Source organism: Pseudorasbora parva, chromosome 16 (genome assembly GCF_024679245.1).
Source record: "Pseudorasbora parva isolate DD20220531a chromosome 16, ASM2467924v1, whole genome shotgun sequence".
Lineage (NCBI taxonomy): Eukaryota > Metazoa > Chordata > Actinopteri > Cypriniformes > Gobionidae > Pseudorasbora > Pseudorasbora parva.
Genome location: NC_090187.1, coordinates 2,528,701 through 2,549,225, shown reverse-complemented (window position 1 = coordinate 2,549,225; position 20,525 = coordinate 2,528,701). Strand labels below are relative to the sequence as shown.

General features: G+C 40.4%; 1 protein-coding gene across 1 annotated transcript in view; it reads right to left on the bottom strand.

Moving 5' to 3' along the window:
• si:cabz01090165.1 (uncharacterized protein LOC100333421 homolog) overlaps positions 1 to 20,525 on the bottom strand; it is a 217,706-nt gene that overhangs the window by 78,671 nt on the left and 118,510 nt on the right. The gene's annotated exons all lie outside the window — the stretch shown is intronic.

Genomic DNA, 20,525 nt, shown 5'->3' with positions numbered 1-20,525 from the left:
ATTTCACAATGTTAAATGTAACATAAAACCATAATGTACATAACTGATTAGGCATAAATAAGAAGAAACGTCATTTCAGCAAAAATACATCCGATGTGAAATGTCAAGCAGGGAGTTCTAGGAATGACAATTTACGTTTTTTCGCTGTAAATTACACTTGTTCTTTTTCACTTCCAAAAACTGTTAATATAACAGTATTTTACAGTAAAATTACATTAAATGATAAGGCTGTTACAGAAACGTTCTGCTAACCAGTTAACTGTTTTTAACCGTTAAAATCACAGACATTTTTTACAGTTGGCTTGCATCATGTACCGGTGCTTGTTTTCAAGTGCTACAATCTCAAATCAAATGCTAAACAACCGCAGAGATACAGGAGAGCGATTTTCACAGACAAACATCCTAAGGAAGTCCTTCAGCGTCGAACCTGGAGGAACCTCGAAGCCTCTGGAACTGAAGTGGAGCGCATTCGCTGTTCAGATCCCGTAAGTGTTATCAGATCAGCATAACAACACCTCAACACCATCACCTCCGATCAAGAATAGCCCAAATCTAGACATAACAAGGATGCGACGGAATGAGGAAACACAAGACTGGAAGAGAGAGATAAAGAGCTAGAGAGAGGAGAGAGTGACGACCGCCCACTGGGTGAGATTTGATGAGATCTGAAGTTCTGCTGCCGTACTGTTGGCTAACATAAGACCTGAGCATCATCTTATCTGATAACACTGCTCCAGCTACGCACACACACACACACACACACACACACACACACACACACACACACACACACACACACACACACACACACACACACGCACACACTCTTTCGGTCACTGTGTCAACACTTGAAAAATGGTGGAATCCCAAAGAATCAATATCTTCCCTCATGTCCTTCCTCATGCTACATTTCCTAAAAAGGTCAGTAATTTATTAAATCTTTACTAGCGAGAACATGATTCGTTATCAGTGTGTTTTAGACACTGTTTAAAACTTTTTCATTCTCTTCATTGATTCACTCATATTGATTTTTTCCGAAGCGTCTAACTTTTGTCAGCTGGTAGTTTACAGGCCTGAGGCTGCTGGGCAGAGCAAATACTAACAGGCATTTTCATAGGCCGACTTCCTTTACAAACAAGAAAAAAGAAATATGTGGAGCATAAAATGTTTCATATATTCATAGACCTTACCTGGGGAGCCCGATCACACAAAATGTGTATCAATAATATAAGTGTCTAGTGTCATAAAATGTATACGGCATAATGAGTTTTGGCATGCATATGGTATGCACTTAATGGCGTATTATAATTAACAACCCCCCCCCACCCCATGCCATAAAGTGTGTATCATATGCACGCAAAAAACTCCTTACCATATACATTCCACGACGTTGCACACTATTGATTGGTACTATTGAGAGGCATTCGCATGTGATCGTGTTGACCAGGGGCATATAGCGCCAGACAATATAGCTCCTCAGGTACTCAAACCTGATGAGGAGACAGTTCAAGGACGTCTGGAGCGTCTTTACAACCAGACAGATGAGACCTAAAATGTCTGTAGTGCAGTTATTCCTCTAGTAATATATAGAGGCAAAGCAAATATTGCATTTTGACAGTAATACTGATTTAAGTTGCATCAGTGTGTCATTCTGAATACATTATTAATTCTGAATACTGTTTTTAATAATCTGATCATATAGATATCCTGGGAAGTCTTTAATGATGAAACTATTCAACACACATATTTTTGCATTTGAAGACACAATGGAAAACATTATTATTGGAATATTTTCCCGTTGTCTTGGCTGCTGCCAAGCACTGTGGGTGCAGATTACACGTCTCACAGAGAACATATCATTTACACCGCCGCATTTTAGTGGCAGCTCTTTGAAATCATTAAGTGTTGTATTTCCACAGTTGGAGCCAAATGGCCCAAACACAACTCTTTCCAAAATTATTTAATAAACATGTTATTTGCTTCCTTGGCCCATTTGACATGTGGAGTATTTAGCTGGAATTTCAATTCAGTTCATGTTTATTTGTATAGTGCTTTTCGTAAAAACTAGTAGCTTTAAAGAAAATGCATGTTTTACTATTAATAATAATAAAAACATAATGAAGAGGAAATCATGCACTAAATCATTAACTTTAACTGTGTCAAGAAAAAAAGAAAAAAACTCCAACAGTGGTGAGGTGTTGGAGAAATCAATAAAGTAATGGCATATTACAATAATATAGAGCTGTAAGCTACCACAAGCCATGCGTTCAGTCAGACAGACGAAATGACGCTATCAGCCAACCCATTATTACGGCTGTGAATACAGCATATGATTGCAGTGATCGCAATATAAGAATAATAGAGTGGAATAACAGTTTCCATCCATAGTTGTGCCTTTTTTTTTTAAATTGCATAAAACATCTGCAAATAAAGCCATGTTTTATCTTGTGTTCTTCTCTTTCTTTGAATTTGATGCAAAAGTATCAGTAATAAAACAATCTGCAATAGCCTTTAACTCTTTTTATCTAAGTGTGTAACTTACAAAGTGTGTAGTTATTTAGGGTTAGGGTTAGGGTTAGGGTGAAACACTCAGTTTCAGTCAATCTTGAGTACCTATAGAGTAGTATTGCATCCTTCATATCTCCGAAAAGTCTTTAGTTTTATTATATTTATAAAAGAAATATAGGCTGTACCGAGTCTTTCTGAAAAAAACGAGCGCCTGGAGGCGTATCGTGTGGGCGGAGCTAAAGAATGGCGAATGCGCACAAAGTGCGTCCTCAAGCGTGGAGAAGAAAACGCTACCCTAAATAAACCATTGCAATCAGATTCAACTAATTCATATATGATCCAGAATCAGATCCTGAGGCTGAAATAAATTGAACAGGAGGAACAGCAACATCAGGACGTCCGTCTCTGTGGTATGGACTGTATTTAGTGGCCTGTCAACATCTGCGTTTGTTTACTCGCAGTTTATGAGGACATGATTCGGTTACATTTTTAGTGTATGCATAAAAGTACCTAACCATAACCTCAAACAAAGAGCCGAATGGTTATGAATCAGTGTATTGATTCATGATTCGGATCGCGTGTCAAACTGCTGAAATCACGTGACATTGGCGATCCGAATCATGAATCAATACGCTGATTCATAACCGTTTGAATCTTTATTTGAGGATTGAAAACAAACCCGGAAGAGAAGACAATGCTGAATAAAGTCGTAGTTTTTGTTATTTTTGGACCCAAATGTATTTTTGATGCTTCAAGAGACTCTAATTAACCCACTGATGTCTCATATGGACTACTGTGATGATGTTTTTATTCCCTTTCTGGTCCTTCTGGAAAGGGACAGTATACTGTGTATATGTTTTCAATGGAGAGACAGAATCTCTTGGACTAAATATAAAATATCTTAAAGGGATAGTTCACTTTAAAATGGAAATTCTGTCATCCTTTACACGCCCTTAAATTGTGTCAAACCTGTATGAATTTCTTTCTTCAGCTGAACACAAGGGAAGATATTTTGAAGAATGTCAGTAACCAAACAGTTATCTGGAGCCATTGACTTCCATAGTAGGAAAAAAAAATACTATGGAAGTCCAGTTAACTGTTTGGTTACTGACATTCTTCAAAATATCTTCCCTTGTGTTCAGCTGAAGAAAGAAATTCATACAGGTTTGAACAGCGGCGTAACTTTCTTTTAAACAGTGGGTGGGACACAAATTGCGTATCATATGCACGCAAAAAACTGCGTAAATGCACGCCAAAGCTCATTTAGATGTGTGAGGGGGCACTCATACGTCAAAATGAGCTTTGACGTGCATATGGTATGTAGTTTTACGCGTCCATATGATATGCACTATATGGCGTATTAAGGGGGGTAGCATTGCTGATACAATGTTATATCAGATGTCAAATATGTACAATAACAATTGCAGAAAAATGTGTATTAAGATGTTCGGAAATCAATTAAATAGTTCATTTATTGATATAGATCTAGTTTAATTATTGCATCTAAACACAATATAGCGTTGTGCAAGATTTTTCACGTGAATAAAGGCATATAGATTTGCACACTTTGCTTATAATCCCTGGTCTAGTCTGTTAAACTTGTCAGAAGTTCTCGTTTCTAATCTGCCCTCGTAGCCTAGTTTTCTCTCATCAAAACCGAATACCATCAGTGGTTGTACATCAAGAGCAGGGACAGTTTTTGTGCATTTTGTTTCGTGATCTGACCGGAAAAACAAATAGAAAGTCTCTGCAACGGCGTTAAGCGTTAGATTAAAGCGCTCGTCTGTGTGAAGACTGCATGAGCCGCGAGAGAAATCTGCTCCACTGATAACAGCGGCAACGAGCGCCAGATCGCCTCTTATTAACTAACGAACAAAATGATACTCTTCTAGTTAACCAGAGATGTTTTGTTTGTATTAGTTAGGTTCATCCGTGAAGCAAGATGTTTTAAAAAAGTGGTGGGGACATGTCTCACCCGTCCCACCCGTAAATTACGCCTATGGGTTTGGAACAACTTGAGGGTGAGTAAATGTAACAGAGGCCAGCTAGTAGAAGTTGCTGTGTGAGTAAACCTCACTCCTCTGACCTCAAGAGACGCTTTAGCGACTGACACAAGAGGTTGCAGCCTTTAGCCTCCTTGTTAGAGCATCCGACTCTCATGCCGGCGGACCCGGGTTCGAGTCCCGGTCCGAACAGATAGGGTTACATAAAGGATGACAGAATTTTAATTTTAAAGTGAACTATCCCTTTAAACTGTGTTCCGAAGATGAACGGAGGTCTTACAGGTGTCAAACGACATTAGAGTGCATCATTAATGACATAAATTTCATTTTTTGGGTGAACTAACCCTTTAACCCTGTCAGCAAATAGGGTACGAAAGAGCCACACAATAAAAAAAAGCCAACAAATCCACGGTCCTCTAAATCATGGGACCCCAATTTGCAAATCCATGTAAAGAGGCTCTTCCAACACAGCTAATGTGGGTTGATTCATTATCCTCAAACGCTCAGCAGCAGATGAGCTTTGAACCCGCAGCAGGAGAGCGGCTCCGACACTTAACAGTGGATGAGTACTCATACCTCAGTAGGAGTTCAGCACTAAACCCTCCGCGGCAGATGAGTACTCAGGGATCTGTCCTAAATTGAGCCCAGTTGGAGCCTTGTGTGTCAGGAGCTTCAGTCCAGCTTTAACCATGTCTGAGACAGCAGAGTCATGACCCACATTCATCTGCCGATCAGAGTCCCAGAGGAAAGGAAAGAGCCCAGGGATCCAATCAGGAGCAAAGTGTGAATTCAAATCTGCACAGGAAACCAGGGAAGGTGTGAATGAACATGGCGTCTGCTGCTCTTGGTGTGTTATCTGAATGATAGCAGGAGTGAAGGCTGTTAGACAGCTAATGAGATGCTCACGGGTTATCTTGGTTCGGGTTGGGGTTTTGGATGTCTTTAGGCAAGGCGAGTGACGACTATATTACAGGACATGTCTCGACTTCTATGGGTTTATAGAAGAAAGCACTGCTTGTGGAATCGTTGCAGATGAGAATCCGTTCTCACTCCCAAGGCGTCAAAATCTGAAGCATTGTCAATTGTCAAGTGTGATTCTCAATTTAAACAGCAAGCATAATTTCATTTACATTTATTTTATTTACGCTATGTAGAGACGTTTTAACATGTCACCCAACCCCATCCCATCCCTAAACCTACCCATTTGTGTAAAAAATGATATAAAACACAGGATATAACATACGACTGCATCCACAAGTTATTCAAAAAAGTTAAATAATCCACGTTTTCTGAGGCCAAACGATTGATTTGCATGAAGAAAATCCCCAAAAGCGATCAGCATCTCCATTCGCCGAAAATCGTGAACACAACAAATTTTAAATATTGCCGCCCGTTACGTGAGATTTCATAGTGAAATGTCATTGGCTCTCATGTGTCTTGTGACCGATTGCGTCATTACGTCAGCATTGATTGTGAAATGTCATTGGCTCTCGAGTGTCTTGTGAGCGATTCCGTCATGCTCAGGAGTCTTTTGAATCATTTGAATGAGATATGAATGAGTTCGTTCACGGGGCAGCGCGATCATCATTTCAGCGATTAAAACATCAAGATCAACTCTGTTCTTCACATGAAGATATCGTATGACTTCAGAAGACTTGGAATGCAACATGAGCGAATACTTTTAAACTGTTTTGGTCAGTTTTTGCAATAAATACTTGTGACTGTACATTTATTTGCCTGTTATGTGTTTTATATTGTTTAGATGTGGGTGGGTTTAGGGTAGGAGTGGAGTTAGTTGCTCCAAAATATAAAAGTAGCCTTTAAATATTAATAAAATCATGTCTGCTTTTACAAACGCAAAGAATTAAATGCGTCTGTGTATGACGCCAAAGGTTTATCATTGTAATGAATGGAGCACCCAGCGCATTGAAAAATGACGCCTAGTGGCACCTTTAGCGTCTTCATTGTGACGCGGACGGCACTTGACCATGCTTCGGATTTTGACGCCTTGGGAGTGAGAACGATGAGTGTTAAACATCCGTTTACATATCACTGTGTTATGATTGGAGGACGGTGGAAATCACAACTGTCATTGAAAGGAAATAATCAGCAAAATCTTTGTAAGAGTAAAAGTTCTTTTCAGAGAGGTTTAGTGCAAAACTTCAGCAAGTAAAAAAAAAGTTTTGGGCTCCTCCAAAAAGATTTGCATCCATTCAAAAGTTTTGTAAATAAACACAAAGTTTCTCAGAGAAAAGTTTTGCAAACGGATGCAAATGTTCTTGGAAAATGCAAACAAATTGCATTTTTTATTTTTTTTGCAAGCAAATGCCATTTGCAAAGTTCATTGGGGAACACAAAAAATTCAATAACTGAATGCAGCGTTTCTCTGGGAATGCAAACGTTTTATGAACGGATGCAAAAGTTTTGTGAGTGAATGCAACAATAGTTTTTTTTTTTTTTTGGGGGGAGGGATTTTTTTATTTGACACAAAAGCAGTTTTCTCAGGGAAATGCAGAAGTTTTGCAAACCCACATTTTGGAGTTTTTCAAGCAATCACAAAAACATGTTTTCCCCATCACCATACACTAGATCTGCAATCCAGTGCCACTTGGGCACCCTCAAATAACTATTATCTAATAATAACAGCACGCAAAAGTCTGTAACTCGAGATCTCGAGTGTTGTGTTGTGTGTGTGTGTGTGTGTGTGTGTGTGTGTGTGCGTGTGTGTGTGTGCGTGTGTAAGTTGGAAAACAAATAGTCTACAGACACCAGAAAGAGAGATAATCTAGCTGTACTGCGACTGAAAAATCAGCGCAGACCTCTTCCTATGGGCTTTAGCGGGACAAATTGTGAAAGATTTGGCTGGAAGCGGGATAAAATCAAATATATTTTTTAATATATGTGACATATAATTCAAAGTGGAATTAAACCACCCATCCCACACAGACCTCAACCATATACCTCCATCATTATCCAATACATAAATAAATATCAATAAACCTCAAATTTAGGTTGCACTTTATTTTACAGTATGTGCGCTTACAGTGTACCTAAGAAAATACTGGTTAATATGAAGGAACTACTTGGGTTAAGATTAAGGGATGCACAATATAACGACAACAGTATCAGCATAGGCCGATATATGTTTAACGGCTTAAAATATAATTATAATAACTTCAAAAAAGAGCTACTCAAGCTCATATCGGCAACATATGAGAACATTATAATTGTGTGTTTGGGATATGGATTTAATGGTGAGACTTTTTTTGTAATCACGCTCTCAAAAATAAGACATTTGGATTTATATTTATTGGCCAATATATTGGTTATCGGCTTTTTAAACATAACGAATTATCGGTTATCAGCCACAATTTTCACAGAACTGTAGAATATAGTGTTTCCATATACCAGCCAATAACCAATATGTTACCAATATGTGCTTCCGTAAAGCCCCTTTCACACTGCGAGTCGGACCCGCAATATTCCCGGAGCATTGCCGGGTCGCCTTCTGTGTGAAAGCAACCACGTCCCGGGATTGATTACCGAATTGAACCCGGGTCGGGGACCTAGTAACATTGCAGGGATTGTACCCGGGACGAGCACTGTGTGAACAAAAGCCAAAACTAATGCCGCAACGTGTACGTAGTTATCGTGCGACTCCTAGAGCTTGTTTTTTCAATAATACAACCCTGCAGTGCCAGAAGAGCTCGTCTGTGTTTTAAACGCAGAGAGTGTTCGTATACAAAAGAAACTAAAATTAAACAAGCAGAAATGAGCGCAAACTGGACACAAGTCGAGACCACGGAGCTCCTTACTATCCGCGCTGAAGCTGAGATCGCTCACCGTTATACGTCACATCAGGATGTCATGTGTCAACTCGACCCGGGACCGTTACGGGTTGTGTGTGAAAGCGCACATATTACGGTATTTCGCTGGCAGTGTGAATGGACCAAATCTAGCTTTATCCGTGTATTTGCCGGAATCGCAGTGGGAAAGGGGCTTATGAAAGACACAATGGGCCCTAGTTTAACGATCTGAAGCTCATGGCGCAGGTGTCGTTAGAGCATGACTAAGTCCACTTTTTGTTAGTTTAACAATGTGTGTGTTTACATGCACGTTCTTAAGATGATTATGCCTATTAATCCACCAATGAACATGGTCATGTAAACGCGGTAACCCGTTTTCTTTTATCTAAGTAAGCTCATAAACGGCGTAAGCATAAACCGGTCGACACGGGTCGTTTTTTTCCTCGTACCCTGATTTCACGCGGCATGTAAACGCGTTAACCTGCTTTCTGTCGGCTTATTGAAGTGCTCATGTGTGTGATAGGGGACAACAACGCAAACTAAAAGCAGATTTAAACGCATCCAGCAGAGCGAGCTGGCGTTTTGCATGAAATAAGGTCATATATCACAAACGCAGACTCTTTTAAGACCCAGAACATTGTAAAGATGTGTTCTCATCTCACAGCAGAAGTAGAAGAGGTTCAGTCAGAACGCTGCATCTGGACCTGATGAGGGATAATATGAGCCGTAATCTCCAGCTCACGCTTTATTAACATCTCAACTGACGAAACATTTGAAAAACTCAGAGTCAGATACGGACATTATTATTTTTGACATTTCTACAAGGAAATAACACGGTTTATTAATAAAGTCATGTAAACGCGGTTTACTTGCGTTGTCAGTTTACTGGTTTGCATGTAAACGGGAAAACTGATTATTTCAATAAGCTGATTTTTGTGAGTTATCAGCTTACTGGTGTGCATGTAAAGGCACTCATTGAAAAAAAACAGTCAGTGCGCCAGGCTTAAGTGTACCTAGGGCCGTCCCTCGTCTCTTAATGGGTCATGGGTGTGTGTTGGGCATAATGTGCAATAAACCAATCAGAGTCTCATCTCCCTTTCCCTTTAAAAGCCAGTTGTGCTCGAGCCATGAGCGGATTCACTATTATCATGAGGAGAGACTGAACGCTTCCCTAGAGAGGAAGCCTTTTATTTTATAATATTTAAAAATGTATGTGTGCTACTGCACATCCCTGTGTGTGTAATAAGCATCGCCCTTGGGCTAACAGACTCTTTTAATAACACAAAATACTGCACTATTGACTTTAGAGCAGGTGTGTGTTGGTCAGTGGTTTTCAGTTCCTCATAAAAGCAACGCTCCTGAACACACCCGGGTTAGTCCAGACACCCATGGGGGGACACCCACCCACCCACACACACACACACACACACACAAACACACACACGCACACGCACGCGCACGCGCACGCGCACGCGCACGCACACACACACACACACACACACACACACACACACACACACACACACACACACACACACACACACACACACACACACACACTCAGATGGGGAAACAGATGTGCCAGTGCATTTGATATTTAAACACCTTGGAGCTGGACGTGAACGTGAGAACTGTGTTCGTTTAAATGGTTTGATTAAGCCCTAACTCTTAAATCAACATAATTAAGTATTGAGATTAAAATATTCTCTCCATTAGCTTGTTATCAAATATTAACAATATCCACAAATAATGCCCCCAAAAAAACATTCTTAAATAACTGTTAAAATTATTTCTTGGACCTTTACAGCTTGTGTTCAACCAATCCCTCTTCAGGACAGGAGTGCGGCTGTGACATCATGTAGTGTGATTTTTGAGCAATAGACTTCAGGACTCTAGAGACTCTGTCGATCTTTACTGTAAGTCACAAAGGATCACAGAGAGTTTGAACATCAGAACTCTCAGCATAAGAAATATGAGCTGTATGAAGCAGCCGCAGAACCTCAGGCATTAGGACTATGGGGCTTTGTGGATGAGAGCATCTGTCTATGCATCCTGCTCCCCGTCCAGGCAGAGAGGATTGTGGGAGAGATTCTCACTAGCTCTCTGCAGTGTTTAAACAGATGGGCCCTCCAGCTCCAAGAGTTACACACTCGCTCTCTCTGTCTAACACAGATACACATGCACACACCACCTAGCAGTGGCAGAGAGGAGAGAAACGGATGCCCTCAGAAATGCATGAGACACACTGGCAGGAGAGATAAAGAAACGGAGCGTCGGAGAGGAAGTGGATGGAGAGCAGAGCTCTGGATCAGCTCCAGCTGCTTTCTGCATTAAGTTCAGGGTTGTTGGATAATGCAGTTGGGTAAACATGATGTCCCCTGGCTACCCTCTGAGAGCCAGTAAACTTCAGACACTTCTCAACCACTACGGCACTTAAAACAGAGCGCGCGTCGTGCCAAACATACTCAATACCCACATGCACATTTCCCATTGTCTTTTACCTGGTTTCTCTGACTCAGCAGCTGATTGGATTCATTATAGCGCTACATGCACGCATTTCAGTGCGGCAGGAATAATGTCGGAGAGGCAAATAAAGGGGGAAAAGTGGAATAGCACACAGTCAGCGGTAGTGCTCAGATTAGGAGGAGGATCTGAAACTCTGTTGGCTTGACAGACTGCAGCTGTGTGCATTCGGCTCTCACCACACCTGAATGATTACAGCGAGGTTGCTTTAAACCACTGACACACACACACACACACACACACACACACACACACACACACACACACACACACACACACACACACACACACACACACACACACACACACACACACACGCAAGCATTTTTTGAGAAGTTGTCTCTTTGCTCTCATCTAACAACAGAACCATGCCCAAAAAACAAAATGCATGCAGTCAGACCTGAGTGTACTGGAGAGAAGTTGTCAAAAATGTCAAAAGGAGCTCATCAAATTCATGACATTTTACATAACAGGTTTTTTTTTTTTTTTTTTTTTTTTGAAAGTATGTAATTTATATACATATTTTTTTCAGGAAAATATGTTAATTATTACATAAAATATATGCAACATTTTAAAAAGATTATAATAATGTTTTAACATTTTAGTTGTTTAGTTGTCTTGAGTTGTAAAATGCAGTTGTTTAAACATTTAAACAACTTATGTGTATTAATACAAATTGAATTCATTTACACACATTTACACAAACATACAGCCAAATTCACAGGCACGCACGCACACACGCACTCGCACGCACTTGCACACACGCACGCACTCGTACGCACTCGCACACACGCACGCACTCGCACTCGCACTCGCACACTCGCACACACGCACGCACTCGCATGCACTCGCACACACGCACGCACTCACACTCGCACACTCGCACGCACTCGCACACACGCACGCACTCGCACACTCGCACGCACTCGCACACACGCACGCACTCGCACACTCGCACGCACTCGCACACACGCACGCACTCGTACGCACTCGCACACTCGCACGCACTCGCACACACGCACGCACTCGCACACACTCGCACGGACTCGCACACACGCACGCACTCGCACACTTGCACGCACTCGCACACACGCACGCACTCGCACGCACGCACGCACGCACACGCACCCTCTATTTCACCCTCTCCTTGTAACCTGTGTCATACCCATGTCATTAAACACATTTGTGTCCTCATATGTCACAAAGACATGCCCACAAACGCACACACACAGTCACACACACCAGGGTTGTTGCAGTGATCTATGACTAAAACTAAAAATGTATGCAGATGTATATACACACAAATTCAACATTTCTGTTATAAAAAAAAAAAAAAAAATAGTAGGCCACAGTGCGTAAAAGTTGACAAGTGGAGAGCAAAGCAGGCTTCATTCAGAAGCTGTATTAGGTGAGTGGGTAGGTAAATATATGGTATGTGTGTCAGACGGTTCAGAAACACAAAAGAACTCAAATCACAATCTTTAAAGTGAGATGTCTGTCAGACTGTGCTGTCGAGCGGTCCTCCTACTCAAACCAGTCAATTGTGATTTTTTGGGATGTTGTCATGGCGAGGGCTCAGCCACTCTCGTCAAAAGATTCCATGACATCACACTGTTATCCTGCAGCACTGGCCAATCAGAAGGCGGCGAGTGTGAATGTAGGCTGAGGTGGAATCCACCAGCAGGACCATAGAGTAGCAGATGGCTGAGGCGTCTGGGAGCTGAGAGCAATCTCTTCTCTTTCTCCCATCTCTCTCTCTCTCTCTCTCTCTCTCTCTCTCTCTCTCTCTCTCTCTCTCTCTCTCTCTCTCTCTCTCTCTCTCTCTCTCTCTCTCGTCTACTACAGCGTAGGATTCAGCTTTTCTCTAAACATATGGGCATGGTATTTTTATTCAAATGCAATATGTGTAACACAAGTTATTCATTAAGGGGTTGATCCCCAGCAGCCACACAAACCCAACACTTTCTGAACAAAAGGTACCACAGCTGGAATAGTGCTTATAATCAGTTTGAGATGACTTCTCTGACGGAGAAGAAGGACATTTATAAACTGAAGTGTCATGGCCATATTGAATGCAACTTTCAAACAAATTGCTCAAAATTTGTATTATTATTTTATTTTTTTACAGTGAAAATGCATTATGGTCGTTGGCTGTCAAGGTCAGTTTGAAAAACTAAAGCATGCATGCATAAATAAATATAAAGGTAACACTTTAGTATGGGGAACACATATTCACTATTAACTATAACTTTTCCCTCAATAAACTCCTAATTTACTGCTTATTAATAGTTAGTAAGGTAGATTTTGTAGGATTTAAGTTTAGGTATTGGGTCGGATTAAGGGATGTAGAATAAGGTCATGCAGAATGAGGCATTAATATGAGCTTTGCAGCCAATGTCATAGTAATATGCATGATAATAAGCAACTACTTAATAGTTAATAACTGAACCCTAAAATAAAGTGTTTACCATAACAAATAAGGTAATGAAAAAGACAACAAGCAAGATAAAAAGATGTGCACCTCCTTTAATAAACCGCTCAATGCTCACAGAACTAAATAAATTGAATAAATTTAAAGCAAAAGATCAGGATAGATAAAAACGACATGCTCAACATGTTTACCACAAATAAGTCAATATTAGAAAACCTCAACAGTCTGATCTGCAGCTGCTCAATATCATGAATCATTATATTGGTGATCAAGTGCATGGTCCACAGAAACACACACCATTAGTAAAATCACTTTAGAAGGGAAGAAAATGTCCATCATGTGCCACTAGCATCACCTAATAGAACTGCAATAAACTTAAATGAGCTTTCCCAAACACTCTGCTATATTGGTCAGCCTAATACATACACAATATTGCCAAACGTATTGGGACACTCCTCCAAAGAAACTCCTCCACCTCAGTCAATTTCCGTCAGTTAAAATCACAGAGTGGGGTCAGCGCATGCTGAGGGTCACAGTGCGCACATGTCACCAAGTTTCTGTAGAGTCAACAGCTCCAGACTTCTGTGGCCTTCAGATGAGCTCAAGAACAGCGTAGAGAGCTTCATGGAATGGGTTTCCATGGCCGAGCAGCTCATCCAAGCCATACATCACCAAGAGCAATGCAAAGCGTGGGATGCAGTGGAGTAAAGCAGCCGCCACTGGACTCTAGAGCAGTTGGGTTTGGGTTTGGCGGTTGCCAGGAGAATGGGACTTGCCTGACTGCATTGTGCCAAGCATAAAGTTTAGTGGAGGGGGGGTTATGGGTTAGGGTTGTTTTTCAGGGTTTGGGCTTGGCCTTTTTAGTTCCAGTGAAAGGAACTCTTAATGCTTCAGCATACCAATACATTTTTGAACAATTTCATGCTCCCAGCTATTGGGGATGGCCCCTTTTTCTTGTTCCAACAAATGTACTTCTAGAAAAATGGTTAAAAATCCCAATAAACACTCTCCTAAACCTTGTTTTGTGAAGAGTTGTCCTACTTATATAGTTGTCGATGAATATTAAACCGTGATAGAGTATTTGAACATACAAAAATAAAAACATCACCTTTATATAATTTAAAACCCTTTCATACTTGTGGACGTTTTCAAACCAACATCGTATTACATAAAGCACAGCACTATTAACGCTGCATGCTGAGATTTAGTAAGTGTTCCCAATGGTTTGCAAGACTCTTAAAACTCCTAACAGCCAGAATAGAGTGTGCTTCCATTATTCCCGTGCTGCAATGATCTTTGATGGCACCCGGGAGGACACAGGGATCTGACTATTATCCAATGGTGTCAGCCCATTAGTGTTCGACGAGAGACACAGACCCATAACATGCTATACCAATCAAGGAGATGGGTGGTGGGACATAAAACAGCTTTGATATGGGAGGAGGCTTGATCTACACACCCACATGTCCCGTCTCATTACGAACATAAAGGTCAGAGAACAATAAACTGAACAGAGAACTGTCTATAATGAATCTGTGTCCATGTTTGTGACGGACGACCATTGGGATGGAACAAAGCATTTAATACAATTGTTCCAAATCTCTTGACTTTGAATTCAGTCAATAAAAGCAAAGCACTGTGAGACAAACACATAACAGACTACAGCTGAAAAATAACCTTTATTGTTATTAACGGGTCTATTCCTCATGAAAAAAAAAAAAAAATCCAAGCAGTCACTGTTGCCAATGAGAAAACATCCATCATCAAATGAACAATATGAAATCCCCATTCCAAGCATGCATCTTTTTTTTATGATGCAGTATGTAGAGAAAAAAACAGAAATGGAAGCTCTAGCGTAGTCTACCTGGAAGACTCCTATGTCACATCATTCATTAATTATCTATAGCCAATCATTATTCGTCATCTGTAGTATACAATACCTGGTTCAGACTACAAGATATTTTTGTCTGTGACGATAGTTACTGTTTTAGATTATGCGATGTTTACTCCTAAAATCTTGTTGTGTCCTGGACTAGAAACATGACAGACTACACGTTGCTACTCGACCAATCAACGCTTGTTGCCGACGTGCGTGATGTCATTGACTTTAAGAAACAAGAGCGGAAACAAACAAAGTCTGAAGCAGCGTGTTTTGGCGGTTTTATGTTTAGAAAAGCACAAAAATAGAAAGAAAACCCAACAAAGGACGCGTTCCTGGCTTGCTGGAAGAGGACATTATGGGCTGTCAATCCTCCAAAGAGAACTTGAGGTAAAATATTGTTCTTTTTATATTAAATATTTAGTTATTAGCCAGTAGTAAAAGCTTGCCACCACAACGTGTTTGTAAAACATCTTTACAGCTTACATTCCAGTAACGTAACTCACCGGGTTCCTGAAGGGCTTCCGCTATCGTTCGCCAGCATTTTTCTTATTTGGTTGTGGTAGTCCGTCGATGGCACATCATACAGGCAGTAATACTATTGCCACAGCTCCACGAACCTTTCCTCCATTTTATAATTCCACCTAAAGTTAGCCGCTCCGTAATCTCTCATGCGTTTCGCCGTGTTTGAAAGCTGTGTACGGAAACTGTCTGTGCTCCGGTTGGTCAGCGTCACACGTGACAGAACCCGTCGTGAAGGACCGCAAAAAAAATTAAACATGCTAGTCTTTCTGTCATGACGTCGTGAACTATCACAGACGCGGATTCGGTTGTCGTACACTATGACACACTATACGAGATGAAACGATCGATTCTTGCGTCCCGACGTCCATTATCGTTTACGAATCCCTACGACACCTTACATCACACAGATCCTGCCAAATTCGGGCTAATATCGTGTAGTCTGAACCAGGCATAAGTTCTGTCCCCATCCATTTCTACGTTCGTAGATACTGACGCTGGCATTAATGGTTGGGTGGGGCCTATACACGCAAAAGAACTGTATCATTTAATCTATGATACTCATTGTAAAAAAAACTGTAATTAAATCTTATTCAAATGTTATTCTCGCCTCCTGAGTCTTTTGGGTAGTATAAGCTGTCTTCTCAACACATTATGAAGGTCCATGTCCCACTGAGGCAAACTCTGTAAGCAAGTGCTTCGTTTTTAATCACCAAAACCATACTCTACCAACCAAACTACAGCCATTAGGTATAGTCTTCATGGTGTCGCATACATTAAAAGGTCTCAGTTTGGAAGCCCTGAAGACACACGGAGACTATCTTGCTGTTCCAGACACTAACGGCTAATTCATTGAATTATGCTTCTTCCTCAGATGCCCTCCTGGCTTGATCCCCAACTTTCCTTGCGACTGCATAAATGAATTTCAAAACAGGGTGAGATAGAGACTAAGAGAGCGGTATCTGGAGTGGAGGGATGCAATAAGCCAATGTAAATGGAGTGTGTTTCCACTGGCAGAGGTAAAAGTGAAACAGAGACATCCCGCTAGAAGAGAACGCATACACACAGGCCATCACAGTGAGCGAGCAACGAGATTTCGTTAGGATCCAATCTGAGTGCCTTTATCTTTGTTTGTCCAATTCCTAACGAGCGCTGTGGCTCGGCGGTGCCTGTTCCTATCCTCGCTCCCCTGCACACAGCTGGCACCTCTGGACGCCCTGAGCACCTGCTGCTAGTCAATGAGGGCGTCCAGCCACAGACAGAGCTGCCAAATGCCATCTGCCTGACTGACCGAAGCTTAAACATCCTCCTGCCACCACGAGTCTCTTCCAAAACTGCATCTTACAGCCCAAACACGGATCTCTATAACCCAACTGTCCATACAAAACATCATCATTCTTCGTTTAATCAGGTTAAAAACGTATACAATTGCCTAACTTATTTTGATGAGCAATGCAAACATAAAACCCCATAGCTCATTCACAAAGCTATAGTTTACTGGATTTTAATCTGAAGTAAATTATCTCTTTGAAGGAACATTAATAGTGAAGATGATTTGAGGAGTTTATTTAGAATACATACAGAATACATGCACATACACATGTTTATCAGTATAGCGCAGATGCTCTCTAAATGATGAGCTGTTGTAAAAATATCAATACAATTGGACATTGAATTGGACATATTCAGCACAACATCTGGCTGGGTGTTTGCTTACAAAACATAAACAGACTTGGCAACAAAATGATTTTCCACTGATAATTAGATGGGCTGTCAGTCATAACCCCATCATTTTCATTCTGAGGCTGTGAAAACATTTATTCCACATCGGCAAAAGCAATTTTCACTGATTCATCAAACGATCACTTTGCAAAAACTGAAAATGAGGCAGAATTCCATCCAACAAACAGTGATTTCTCACTTGCTCTCAGCTGGGCCATTTTTCCAAGTTGCAACATGTACACAAAAGTCCGGATACATTTACAGTTTGCAGGAATCATCTCACTTCCAGGGTTCAAGACCAGTGTCCCTTTGTGAAGGAGGATCTCTAGGGAATCCAAATTCAGACGGCACGGGTTCTCTCACTGTCACCACTGCATCGATTCGAGCCACCGCAGATATGGTGGGGAGTCAAAGGGTCACGGCTTCCCTGAGGTATGGCCATTTAGTGCTCTTAAATGTGTTCACTCCCACAGATATAAAAACCAGACAGTCCGCGAGCCAACAGAGACCAGACCAGTAGAGCAATGGCCACTTTTAGCACTGTCCTGCTGTATGTCTTCTAATTAACAAGTTTGGATATTTCATTACACTCCTTACAATCCAGTGAACAGCCATGAAATCTCCCTAGGCAGATCATTTTTGTAGAATTGAGACTTGAGGCATTATCATGCTGGCACTTTTCTGTGCCAGCATGATAATGCCTCGGTGCACAAAGCTAAGGGCATATAACGTGGTTTATTGAGTTTAATGTGGATTTGACTGGCCAGCAGAAAGTCCAGACTAAAACTGAGAAGCTTGGGGATGAACTGAAGCGCCAGACGTCCAACATCATGCCTGAACTCAATGGGAAAAAACAATCTCCAATAGCTCTGACCTACACTGAAAAAAAGGTGTGTTGGATTTACATGATTTAATCATGTACATCTGTTCCACATGAATCAATTAACTTAAACAAACATAATTTGTTCACATATCTTCAACATTATGGAATGAAGGGGGGAAGGGGTCACAAGATTATTTTATTTATTTTTTTATTTATTTTGTTGTCATTGACAGTCATGTATAAGACTGTAGTAACTAGCGTTCATTCTGTTAGTCAGCCATAGCACATAATGAACATGTCAAAGGCTATGAAATGCTCTTTAATGACATGTGTTGTATCAGTCCACAGCCTAAGCAATCGCTCCACTCTTCTCCACTATGGTAACCCAGTCTAATTTAAATGGGCCTAATTATTGCAACCTAATTAAACATTACTATTGACAAATACAAAGTATCCCCCTTTTTTAATTTTGCACAAAAAAACATAAAATAAAACTTAAGTTCAACCATTTTACTCTTCTCATCAAGTCCCAAGCAAAGCATGCTGGGAACTACAGTTTTGTTTTTTTTTTAGCAAAAGTCATGTTGGAGTACTTAATTGGTTCACATTTACCCCAAATAATGTAATCTAGTAGATTACACATTTTAGAGAATCACATTAATCAAAAGCAAAGAAATCACGTTTAAAAAAGAAACAAAATTTAGTTGCGTACACTGTTTTTTCAGTGTACTGGAAACTCTGGAAACCGTTAAAACAGCAAAGAGATGAACAACACACACTATAGATGCTCTTCATGCTGGTCAAAGGTTTTAAAAGGTTTTAGCTATGCTGTATTTGATGCAATAATTTGGCACAAATGCAAGTTTGTGTGTAGAACAATATGATTATCAATTTTCCGAGGTCCGTATTTCCAACATTTTCACAGATTCTAATAGTGTTTTTTGCTACTCATCCTACAAAGCTTGTCCAATCTTTACTTAGATCATCTTCAGAACAAACCTTACAACAAGCAATGTTTGACACCATTCTCCTAATAAAATCAATAACACTTCACACTACGTTCCCACTAGTTAACGTTAGATTAATGCATTAACTATACGCCGGGACTGTTGAATGCTTGAATCTGATTGGTTGACAGGGAAACGCATGGCTAAAATAGTTCCAGCAGGTTTTGACCGCATTACAGCTCCATTTCGCTCCAGCAAATGATTTCAGTTTTTTCAGACTACAACAGCAATAAAAACCAAAACCCACAACAACACTGACCAAACAAATAAATATAATAGGATACAAATGACAAATTATTTCCATGTTTTATTATGTGCACACTTTCCCACTTAAACGCACACACACACAGTAGGGACACACACTTGCACAGAAACGTGTTCGTGCTGCTCTGATGATTTTATCAGTAAAATAGTCTAGCAAATTAAAAGCTACATGACATTCTCACTAGTGAAGTAATAGCACCACTGTTCTTGAAGCAGATAAACTTAGTTTCACTATTAGTCAAGATGACGAACACTGAGAGACGCACAGACTCAGGTAATTCACACACGACTTCTCACTCTCTCTCTCTCTCTCTCTCTCTCTCTCTCTCTCTCTCTCTCTCTCTCTCTCTCTCTCTCTCTCTCTCTTTCTCTCTCTCTCTCTCTCTCTCTCTCTCTCTCTCTCTGCATTACTAACTGCATTAGTCTGCTAGTATGAGCTTTAAAATGAAGTTTTGGAATCATCAACGGAGGCTTGGGATGCGACGCAAAATTAATTACTAGAGCACACTAGAGTGTTTAAAGGACAAATGACTTGAAATACATCATCTGAACATGTCTGTGGTATAAGTGGAATAATTGACTCTGTTTTGTTTAATCATTGGAAAATAATGCATACACCTTGGGTGTGCCTTATTTTTCTAATAATTCAATGGCTCGTTGTCAATTATTCCTTATTTAACTAACAATAAGCAAGACATTTGTTACAGTATTATTAATAATTGTTTACATAAGTTAATAAAAATAAAACCGCTCATTGCTAGTTCATGTTAAATTCCATTAAATAATATCAACAGATACAACTTGTGTATTTAATAATGCATTAGTAAATGATTCAATTAATATTATTGATCAATACTTTAGAAGTATCTTAACTAATGTTAACAAATGGAGCCTTTCTCGTCCCAGTAATTCCGGATGCCAGTCATTATCTCAAAAAATCATCTGTGCATATCAGTGTTCATATTAATAGCACAGTTTGATTTAGTTTTAGTCATATTTTAGTCACCTGGATTGTGTTTAGTTTTAGTTGAATAAAA